Raw genomic sequence first — 9,703 nt, 5'->3', positions numbered from 1 at the left:
CAGATCTCCATCAGTGACCATGCACTCTCTTTTAAGCCTATTTGTGTATTCATTTAGCATTTAATTCCTTCATAACTGAAAGTTAGTGATTTTTCCCCTAAAGCTACAAATCTTTTATTATGGGAAATAAATTCATTTTACAATATTTAGCTTTAAACAAATGAAGTACATTTTTTTCCTTGAGAAAGAATATGTAGATGGAAGTATTTCATTGTTGCACAGTGCACTGCAGCTCATCTAGTTCCTTATAAGACACTTAGAAGGTATTTTAAAAATCTGTGTGTTGTAGGTATTCTTTTATGTATAATTAATATAGTGGACACTACACCCTTTAATGTGTGAGGGCCAGGAAGCCTGGACATCCTGCAATGTGTGAGATAGCCCCACACCACAGAGAGCAGTGCTACATCTTGGATGACTTTCAAACTGTCCAAGGGACATTTATGCAAGTGAGAAACCTATTGATAATTAACTGAGCCTATTGCTTAACTCCATTTTACATATAAATACTTTTTTGTACACTATTTTGCTACATGCTGAATTTTCCAAGAATGTAAGTCCATTGAAAATCAAAAGACAATTGTGATGTTTTGTTTAGAACTTTACCAAAAATCACCTACTATTTTGGACATTCAGAAAATTATGTCACCAACAGCACTGTCACTTATGGTATTAGGTATTATGTTAGTCTCCAATACAAAAACATCTTTATCAATTTGCATTTTCAACTAGCCCAGTCACTGTTATCCTTTTTAACTTACAAATGTTTTTTATTTAGCCCTTATTTCAAAATAAGAAATTTAAGAAAAAAGTGTAAGCACAATTCAGACTTACTGCTCTGACAAAACAGATTTATTCACTATAAGCAGATATAAGCATCTGACCACTTCATTATGTCCTTTAGTGTAGTTGTACATTTATTTATGGAACACATAAAATTTTATTATAAATTACTTTGCATTTATTTATTACTATTACAGATTTACACAACATTGATTTTTAGAAATTATCTGTGTGTGTTTTAAATTACTTACAAGTTTTCTTTTCTTATGAAAAACTTGAGGCCCAGAGAGGTGACAGGCCTCATCCAAGTTGACTAGCTATTTAGTCGCAAAATCAAGAGAAGATACTTTTACTGAGCTCCTCCCATAAGCGAGGGTCTGTACTAGTCCCTTTTGATACCCTTTAATCATCATACCATAAATATGTACTTAATGTCCGCCAATGCTTAGCATTGTGTAGGGTCTGATGTTGCCAAGCTGAACATGTATGTAATAGTCCCTGTCTTCAAAGGAAGGCAGACAAAAAAATCATGACCATAAATGCATATATACAGAAAGAAAGGATTTAACTCAGCCTGGTTCAGGAACCTCTTCCAAGAGCAGGTGACACTTGAGCTGAAACTTTTTATTTTTTATTTCATTATATTTTTTAATGATTTTGTACACTCCAGTGACCAGACATTACATAAATTGTGATCATCCCAATAAATCTTGCATCCATTCAGCACCACACCTACTTATTAGAATACTATTGACTATATTCCCTATGCTGTATTTTACATCCCCATGACTATTCTGTAACAACCAATTTGTACTTCTTAATCCCTTCACCTTTTCACCCACCTCTCCCCAATCCCCATCCCATCTAACAACCAACAAAAAGTTCTCTGTATCTATAAGTCTGTTTCTGTTCTGCTTGTTTATTTTGTTTGTAGATTCAACTGTTGATAGATATGTATTTATTGCCATTTTATTTTTCATATTTTTGTCTTCTTCTTAAATAAGACCCTATAACATTTCATATAATACTGGTTTGCTGGTGATGAACTCCTTTAGCTTTTTCTTGTTTAGGAAGATCTTTATTTGTCCTTTGATTCTAAATGATAGCTTTTCAGGGTAGAAAAATCTTGGTTGTAGGTCCTTGTTTTTTATCACTTTTAATATTTCTTGCTATTTCCTTCTGGCCTGCAAAGTTTCTGTTGAGAAATCATCTGACAGTGTTATGGGAACTCTCTTGGAGCTAACTAACAGCTTTTCTCTTGGTGCTTTTAAGATTCTGTCTTTAATCCTTTATGTTTTAATTATGTTATGTCTTGGTGAGGACCTCTTTGGGTTCATCTTGTTTGGAACTCTCGTTGCTTCCTGGACTTGTATGTCCATTTTCTTCACCAAGTTAGGGAAGTTTTCTGTCATTTTTTTCAAATAAGTTTTCAATTGCTTGCTCTCTCCCTTCTCCTTCTGGCACCCCCAGGATGCAAATGTCGGTATGCTTGAAGTTGTCCCAGAGGCTCCTTACACTATTCTCATTTTTTTGATTCATTTTTCTTTTTGCTGTTCTGATTGGGTGTTTTTTGCTTTCTTATATTCCAAATTGCTGATTTGATTCTCAGCTTCATCTACTCTACCATTGATTCCCTTGTAAATTATTCTTTATTTCAGTTACTATATCCTTCATTTCTAACTGGTTCTTTCTCATGCTGTTAAAGTTCTCACTAAGTTCTTTGAACATCCTTATAACCAGTGTTTTGAACTCTGCATCTAATAGATTGCTTCTCTCCATTTTGTTTAGTTGTTTTTTTGGGGGGTTTTGTTCTGTTGATTCATTTGGGCCATGTTTCTTTGTCTCATCATTTTGTTGGCCACCTCCCTGTTTGTTTCTATGTATTGGTAGAGCTGCTACATCTCCCAGGCTCAGTAGCATGGCTTAATGTAGTAGGTGTCCTGTAGGGTCCAGTGGCACAGCCTCCCTGATCATCCCAGTTGGGCACCTGAGGTGTGCCCCTATGTGGGCTGTACACCCTCCTGTTGTAGTTAAGTCTTGATTGTTGTTGGCACATAAATGGGAGGGACTTACCCCCAAGGACTGGCTGTGAACACTGACCCATGCCCTCCAACTGTCTTGGAGGATCGTCTGTGCAGGAAACCACTGCACAGAGCAGGACTTACTTCAAGAGGGTTCTGGTGCCCTCTGAGTTTGCCCTTGAGTGTGTTGCTTGTGGAAGTGGTTGGGTGGTGGTGCTTCCACATGGTCTGAAGCTGTCAACTGGGTGCACTGGCTGTGGGGCCTCCTGGGAAGTGCAGGCCAAGGTCAGTCACCATCTCCCTGTGTTTGTTCTGGGGGCCACCAGGCATAAGCTACAATGGGATCTGAAGGTGACTGCTTCTTGTGCTGGGCTTGGAGATGCCCAAGTGAGACCAAGCGGTGAACCAAGGTTGGCTGCTGCTAGTGCTGAGCCTGGAGCCACTTAATGAGAGGTATGGGGCTTGCTGACACCAGATGCTGCTTGTTTGAACAATTTTAGGAAAATCTGATGCATAGACCAAGAAAAAGCCATTCCTATAGTAAAGCCACTAAAAACATCTTGAGTGGGCCCAAAAGTTGGGTAAGGAGTGGTCCCAGGGAATCACCAGGGTGGAGCAAACAATGTGAGCCAAGTTGATTATGTCTCAGATATGGCTTCAGTTGGCTGGCTCTGTGGGGGAGGGCTCACCAAAGGAACAGTGGGTTCTGTCAGCACTTCTATCTGGGAAAAAGCTGCCCCTCTAGCTCTCACCCTGATGCCAAACAATTCAGTTCCTCCTGATATGTCTCTGGTGCTTTTCAAACTGCTTTCCCCAAGCTGGAGCTCAGAGGGAGTGAGTCTGAGTGGATCCATGTGCCAGCTCTTTAAGAGGAACTGCCTGGGACTCCAGAGGCCCTCCATGTCACTCAACCACAATCCCTGCTGGTTTTTACAGCCCAAAGTTATGGGGACTTCTCTTCCTGGCACTGAAACACTGGGGGGGCCTGGTGTGAGACTGAGACCCCTCACTCCTCAGGGGGCACCACCACAGCCGAGAGATCCCTCCTGATTTTTATCCACCACAGTGAGTGTGGAACCAGCCAATTCTTCACCTCTACCCCTCCTACCAGTCTCGATGTGGCTTCTTCTTTAATTTTGCAGTTGTAGACTTCCATTTATCTTTATTTCAGGCAGTTCTGAATGATGATTGTTCTGTAGTTTAGTTGCAATTTTGATGTAGTTGTGGAAGAAGGCAAGTACTGTGTTTACCTACACTGGCATCTTGGCCAGAAGTCAGAGCTGAATCTTGAATGGTGGTTAGGAATTAGCCAGATACATAGGAAATACAAAATCATTTCAAGCAGAGAAAACAGAGAATCCTGAAGAAAAGTCAGAGAGAGCTTGGCGCTCCTGCAGAACATGAAGTAGTTTAGGTTGACATCAGCTTAGGGTGAGAACACAGAAGTGGTGAGGGGTAGAGCTAGAAAGAATGAAGGGATACAGTTCATGGAGAACATGTTTTCCCAGGTCAAGGAAGTTGAACTTCCCCTTGAAGCTCATGAAGGAGTTGATGAGGCTTTTTTTTTTTTCCAGTTTTTTTTTTTAATTTAGCTTTATTGAGATATAATTTACATATCATCAACTCCACTCATTTAAAAGGTACAATTCAATGATTTTTAGTATATTTACAGAGTTGATGAAACCATCACCATAATCTAACTTTAGAACATTTTCATCATTATCCATGGAAAATTTTTAATAAATGAAGAACATGAATAGTATACGTCCTTCACTGGTCACCCTGTCACCATTGCATGTCAGAGAATATGACCATAGTCTTTTTTTTTCTTTTCACTTATCCTATATATGCCTTTTCCTCTTTTTATTTCCTTTTTAATGAATTCATTGAGGTGACATTGGTTAATAAAATTATGCAGGTTTCAGGTGCACATTTCTACAACATATCATTTGTACACTGTATTGTGTGTTCATCACCCCAAAACAAGTCTCCTTTCATCACCATTTATCCCCCATACCCTCCTCCACCTTTCCTGCCTTGCAATCATCACACTGTTGTCTACATCCATTAGTTTTTTTCTCTTTTCTTTCTTTTTTGCTCAATCCCTCCACCCCTACACACACAACACCCCAACCCCTGACAGCTGTCAGCCTGCTCTCTATGAGTCTGTCTCTATATTTCTTGGTAGTCCATTTTGTTCATTAGATTCCACATATGAGTGAAATCATATGGTACTTGTCTTTCTCTGACTGTCTTATTTTACTTAGCATAATGCCCCCCAGGTCCATCCATGCTGTCACAAAGGGTACAATTTCCCTTTTTATAACTGTTAAGTACTATTTTATTGTGTAACAAAATGAAAGATAAAAAACCACATGGTCATATTAATAGATACAGGGAAAACATTTGATAAAACCCAGCACCCATTTATGATTTTAAAAACTCTCAGCAAAATGAGAATAGAGAGAACATATCTCAATGTAATAAAAGCCATATATGACAAACCCACAGCCAACACCATGCTCAATGGCCCATAACTAAAAGTGTTTCCCTTAAAATGAGGAACAAGACACTTTTGCCACTCTTATTCAACATAGTATTAGAAGTCTTAGCCACAGCAATCAGACAAGAAGAAGAAATAAAAGGCATCCAAATCGGAATGGAAGAAGTAAAACTGTCATTATTTGCAGATGGCATGATACTGTATATAGGGAACCCTAAAGACTCCACCAAAAAACTACTAAAACTGATATATCAATTCAGTAAAGTAGCAGGATATAAAATAAATATCCATAAATCAGTTCCAATTTTATACACCAATAATGAACTTTCAGAAAGGGAAACTAAGAAAACAATCCCATTTACAACTGCTTCAAAAAGAATAAAATATCTAGGAATAAATTTAACCAAGAATGTCAAAGACCTGTACTCAGAAAATTATAAGACACTGAAGAAAAAAACTGAAGAAGATACAAATAAGTGGAAGCATATACCGTTTTCATGAATAGAACAATTCACATCATTAAAATGTCCACACAACTCAAAGCAATCTATAGATTCAACACAATTCTTATCAAGATATCAATGATAAATAAATAAAATTAAAAAAAGATATCAATGGTATGTTTCACAAAACTAGAACAAATATTCCAAAAATTTATATGGGACCACAAAAACCTCGAATAGCCACAGTAATCTTGAGAAAGAACAAAGTTGGAGGAATCATGCTATCTGATATTAAACTATACTACAAGGCCATAGTAATCAAAATAGCATGGTACTGGCATAAAAACAGATGTATAGCTCAATTAAACAGCATAGAGAAAGAGAGCCCAGAAATAAACACACACGTTTATACTAAAAAATATTTGACAAAAGAGGCAAAAACATACAATGGGGTAAATTTATTCAATAAATGGTGTTGGGAAAATTAGACCGCCTTTTTACACCATACACAAGAGTAAACTCAAAATGAATTTAAGACTTAAATGTTGGAAATGCGGAGGCTTTTAAATAGATGTGTAACACCAGGAAGTTCTCTCTGGTGGTTGTATAAATTTTAAAATGAAATAAAATGGAATGTGCAGTAACCAAGAAAAGAAATGATGAGGAACTGGATTAAGAGTGGCCTAGAGTGGAAAGGATGAAACAGAGTACAATGATACAGGGATGGTAGAATTAGCAGGATTTGGTGACTGATAGAATTCTGATGGAGGGAGAGTAAAGACTGAGGGTGGCTCCAGGTGTCTGGTATGGACAATGGAGAATGATGAAACCCTTTAATGAAGTGAAAATATAGGAGGAAGGTAGTAGTTTGGTCTGAAGAGTGAGGGAGAGAAATGAGTTCAGACTTGGAGATGCTGAGTGGAAAGTACAGATGGGCATGCTGGTGGAGATACAGGTCTGAAATTCAGGAGGCAGGTCTGGACTAAAGATACTGGAGATACCAACCTGGGAAGCATCAGCATATATATCACCTCATTTAATCCCCATCACCACCTTATGTGCTAGCTATTACTGGCCTCCTTTGATAGACAAAAAAACCAAAGCTTGCCCAGTCACAAAGTTAGAGAGCTAACATTTGCATCACGTTTTGTGTGACTCCAAAGCCCATGCTCTTTCTACCATACATATCGTCTCCAAATCAGGAACCTCATGACTCCCAGCTAGGCATTTTTTATTACTCCAACCTGTTCTCTGTACATATGATCTCCAATTAAATCTCTCAGAATGGTTGCATAAAGAAGTACATCTTTCCAGAAATCATAATTCAGATTTCAAGAAATCTGGTTTTCTTCCTGGCCAGGTAGCTCAGCTGGTTAGAGAGTCATCTCAATACACTAAGGTTTTGGGTTTGATCCCTGTCAGGGCACATACAAGGAGCAGCCAATGAATGCATAATTAAATGGAACAACAGCTCTCTTGAGTCACCCCTACAGAGGCTGTTTGCAGGTTGTATGCTGGACACGGTCTCTGCTCTCTAGTACTTGGATTTCTTCACCTTCAAGATGCCTGAGGTGCACCACAGAGAGGAAGAGGTGGAGACTTTTGCCTTCCAGGCAGAAATTGCCCAACTCATGTCTCTCATCATTAATACTTTCTACTCCAACAAGGAAATTTTCCTCAGAGAGTTGATCAGTAATATTTCTGATTCCTTGGACAAGATATGCTATGAGAGCCTGACTGACCCTTCCAAGTTGGACAGTAGTAAAGAGCTGAAAATTGACATCATCCTCAACCCCCAGGAATGCACCCTGACTCTGGTGGACACAGGCATTGGCATCACCAAAGTTGATCTCATAAATAATCTGGGAACCATTGCCAAGTCTGGTACAAAAGCCTTTATGGAGGCTCTTCAGGCTGGTGCAGACATCTCCATGATTGGACAATTTGGTGTTGGCTTTTATTCTGCCTATCTGGTGGCAGAGAAAGTGGTTGTGATCACGAAGCACAATGATGATGAGCAATATGCCTGGGAGTCTTCTGCTGGGGGTTCCTTCCCTGTGCAAGCTGACCATGGTGAGCCCATTGGCCAGGGTACCAAACTGATCCTCCATATTAAAGAAGACCAGACAGAGTACTTACAGGAGAGGTGGGTCAAAGAAGTAGTGAAGAAGCACTCACAGTTCATAGGTTATCCTATCACCCTTTATTTGAAGAAAAAATGAGAGAAAGAAATCAGTGATGATGAAGCAGAGGAAGAGAAAGGGGAGGAAGATAAAGATGAGGAGGGGAAACCCAAGATTGAAGATGTGGGATCAGATGAAGAGGATGATAGTGCCAAGGATAAGAAAAAGAAAACAAAGGAGATTAAGGAAAAGTATATTGATCACTAAGAACTGAACAAGACCAAGACCATTTGGACCAGAAACCCTGATGACATCACCCAGGAGGAGTATGGAGAGTTCTATAAGAGCCTTACTAATGACTGGGAAGACCACCTGCCAGTCAAGCACTTCTCTGTAGGAGGTTAGTTGGAATTCAGGGTATTGCTGTTAATCCCCCGTTGGTCTCCCTTTGACCTCTCCGAGAGCAAGAAGAAGAAGAAGAACATAAAACTATGTCCGCTGGGTGTTCACAATGGACAGCTGTGATGAGTTGATCCCAGAGTATCTCAACTTCATCCATGGTGTGGTTAACTCTGAGGACCTGCCCCTGAACATCTCCCGAGAAACATTCCAGCAGAGCAAAATCTTGAAGTTCATTCATAAAAACATTGTTAAGAAGTGCCTTGAGCTCCTCTCTGAGCTGATGGAAGACAAGGAGAACTATAAGAAATTCTATGAGGCATTTTCTAAAAACCTAAAGCTTGGAATCCATGAAGACTCGACTAATCTGTGACACCTTTCTGAGCTTTTGCGCTATCACACCTCCCAGTCTGGAGATGAAATGACTTCTCTTTCAGAATATGTTTCTCACATGAAAGAGACCCAGAAGTCCATCTATTACACCACTAGTGAGAGCAAAGAACAAGTTGCCAACTCTGCTTTTGTGGAGTGAGTGTGAAAGCGGGGCTTCAAGGTCATATATATGATGGAGCCTATTGATGAGTACCGTGTGCAGCAGCTCAAGGGGTTTGATGGAAAAAGCTTGGTCTCAGTTACGAAGGAGGGCCTGGAGCTACCGAGGGATAAAGAGGAGAAAAAGAAAATGGAAGAGAGCAAAGCCAAGTTTGAGAACCTCTGCAAACTCATGAAAGAAATCTTAGATAAGAAGGGTAAGAAGGTGACAATCTCCAATAGGCTTTTGTCTTCACCTGCTGCATTGTGACTAGCACCTATGGCTGGACAGCTAACATGGAGCATATCATGAAAGCCCAGGCACTTCGGGATAACTCTAAAATGGGCTACATGATGGACAAAAAGCACCTGGAGATCAACCCTGACGACCCCATGGTGGAGGCTCTGTGACAGAAGGTGGAGGCCGACAGGAATGACAAGGCTATCAAGGATCTTGTGGTATTGCTGTTTGAAACTGCTCTGCTGTCTTCTGGCTTCTTACTGGAGGATCCCCAGACCCGCTCCAACTGCATCTACCAAATAATCAGGCTAGGCCTAGGCATTGATGAAGATGAAGTGACAGCAGAAGAACCCAGTGCTGCTGTTCCAGATGAGATCCGCCCCCTTAAGTGTGATGAAGATGCCTCTCGCATGGAAGAAGTAGACTAGGAGTTTCTACCTGCAGACCTTGTGTCCTTTGTGTAGTGTCTTCATGGCTCCCCCAGCAGCCCTGTGTGGCCCTAGCCTACCTGGTTTCCTCTACTGTTTACCAAAGTTTTTTCCTCTCCTTTCTTTGCCTAAGGTAGGTTACAAGGGCCTCAAGCCTTCTCTTATATTTGACATTGGGTTTAGATGTTGTGTATTGTGGTGTTTTATTTTTTTGTTTTATTTTGTTCTGAA

General features: G+C 40.0%; 1 pseudogene; it reads left to right on the top strand.

The window, feature by feature from the left end:
• The first annotated feature begins 7,312 nt into the window (after positions 1 to 7,312).
• On the top strand, positions 7,313 to 9,472 carry LOC107536991 (heat shock protein HSP 90-beta pseudogene; annotated as a pseudogene).
• Positions 9,473 to 9,703: the final 231 nt, after the last annotated feature.

The sequence above is a fragment of the Miniopterus natalensis genome, chromosome 2 (genome assembly GCF_054644295.1).
Source record: "Miniopterus natalensis isolate mMinNat1 chromosome 2, mMinNat1.hap1, whole genome shotgun sequence".
Classification (NCBI taxonomy): Eukaryota; Metazoa; Chordata; class Mammalia; order Chiroptera; family Miniopteridae; genus Miniopterus; species Miniopterus natalensis.
The sequence above is the reverse complement of the archived record's forward strand: the minus strand, read 5'-3'. Positions and strand labels throughout refer to the sequence as shown.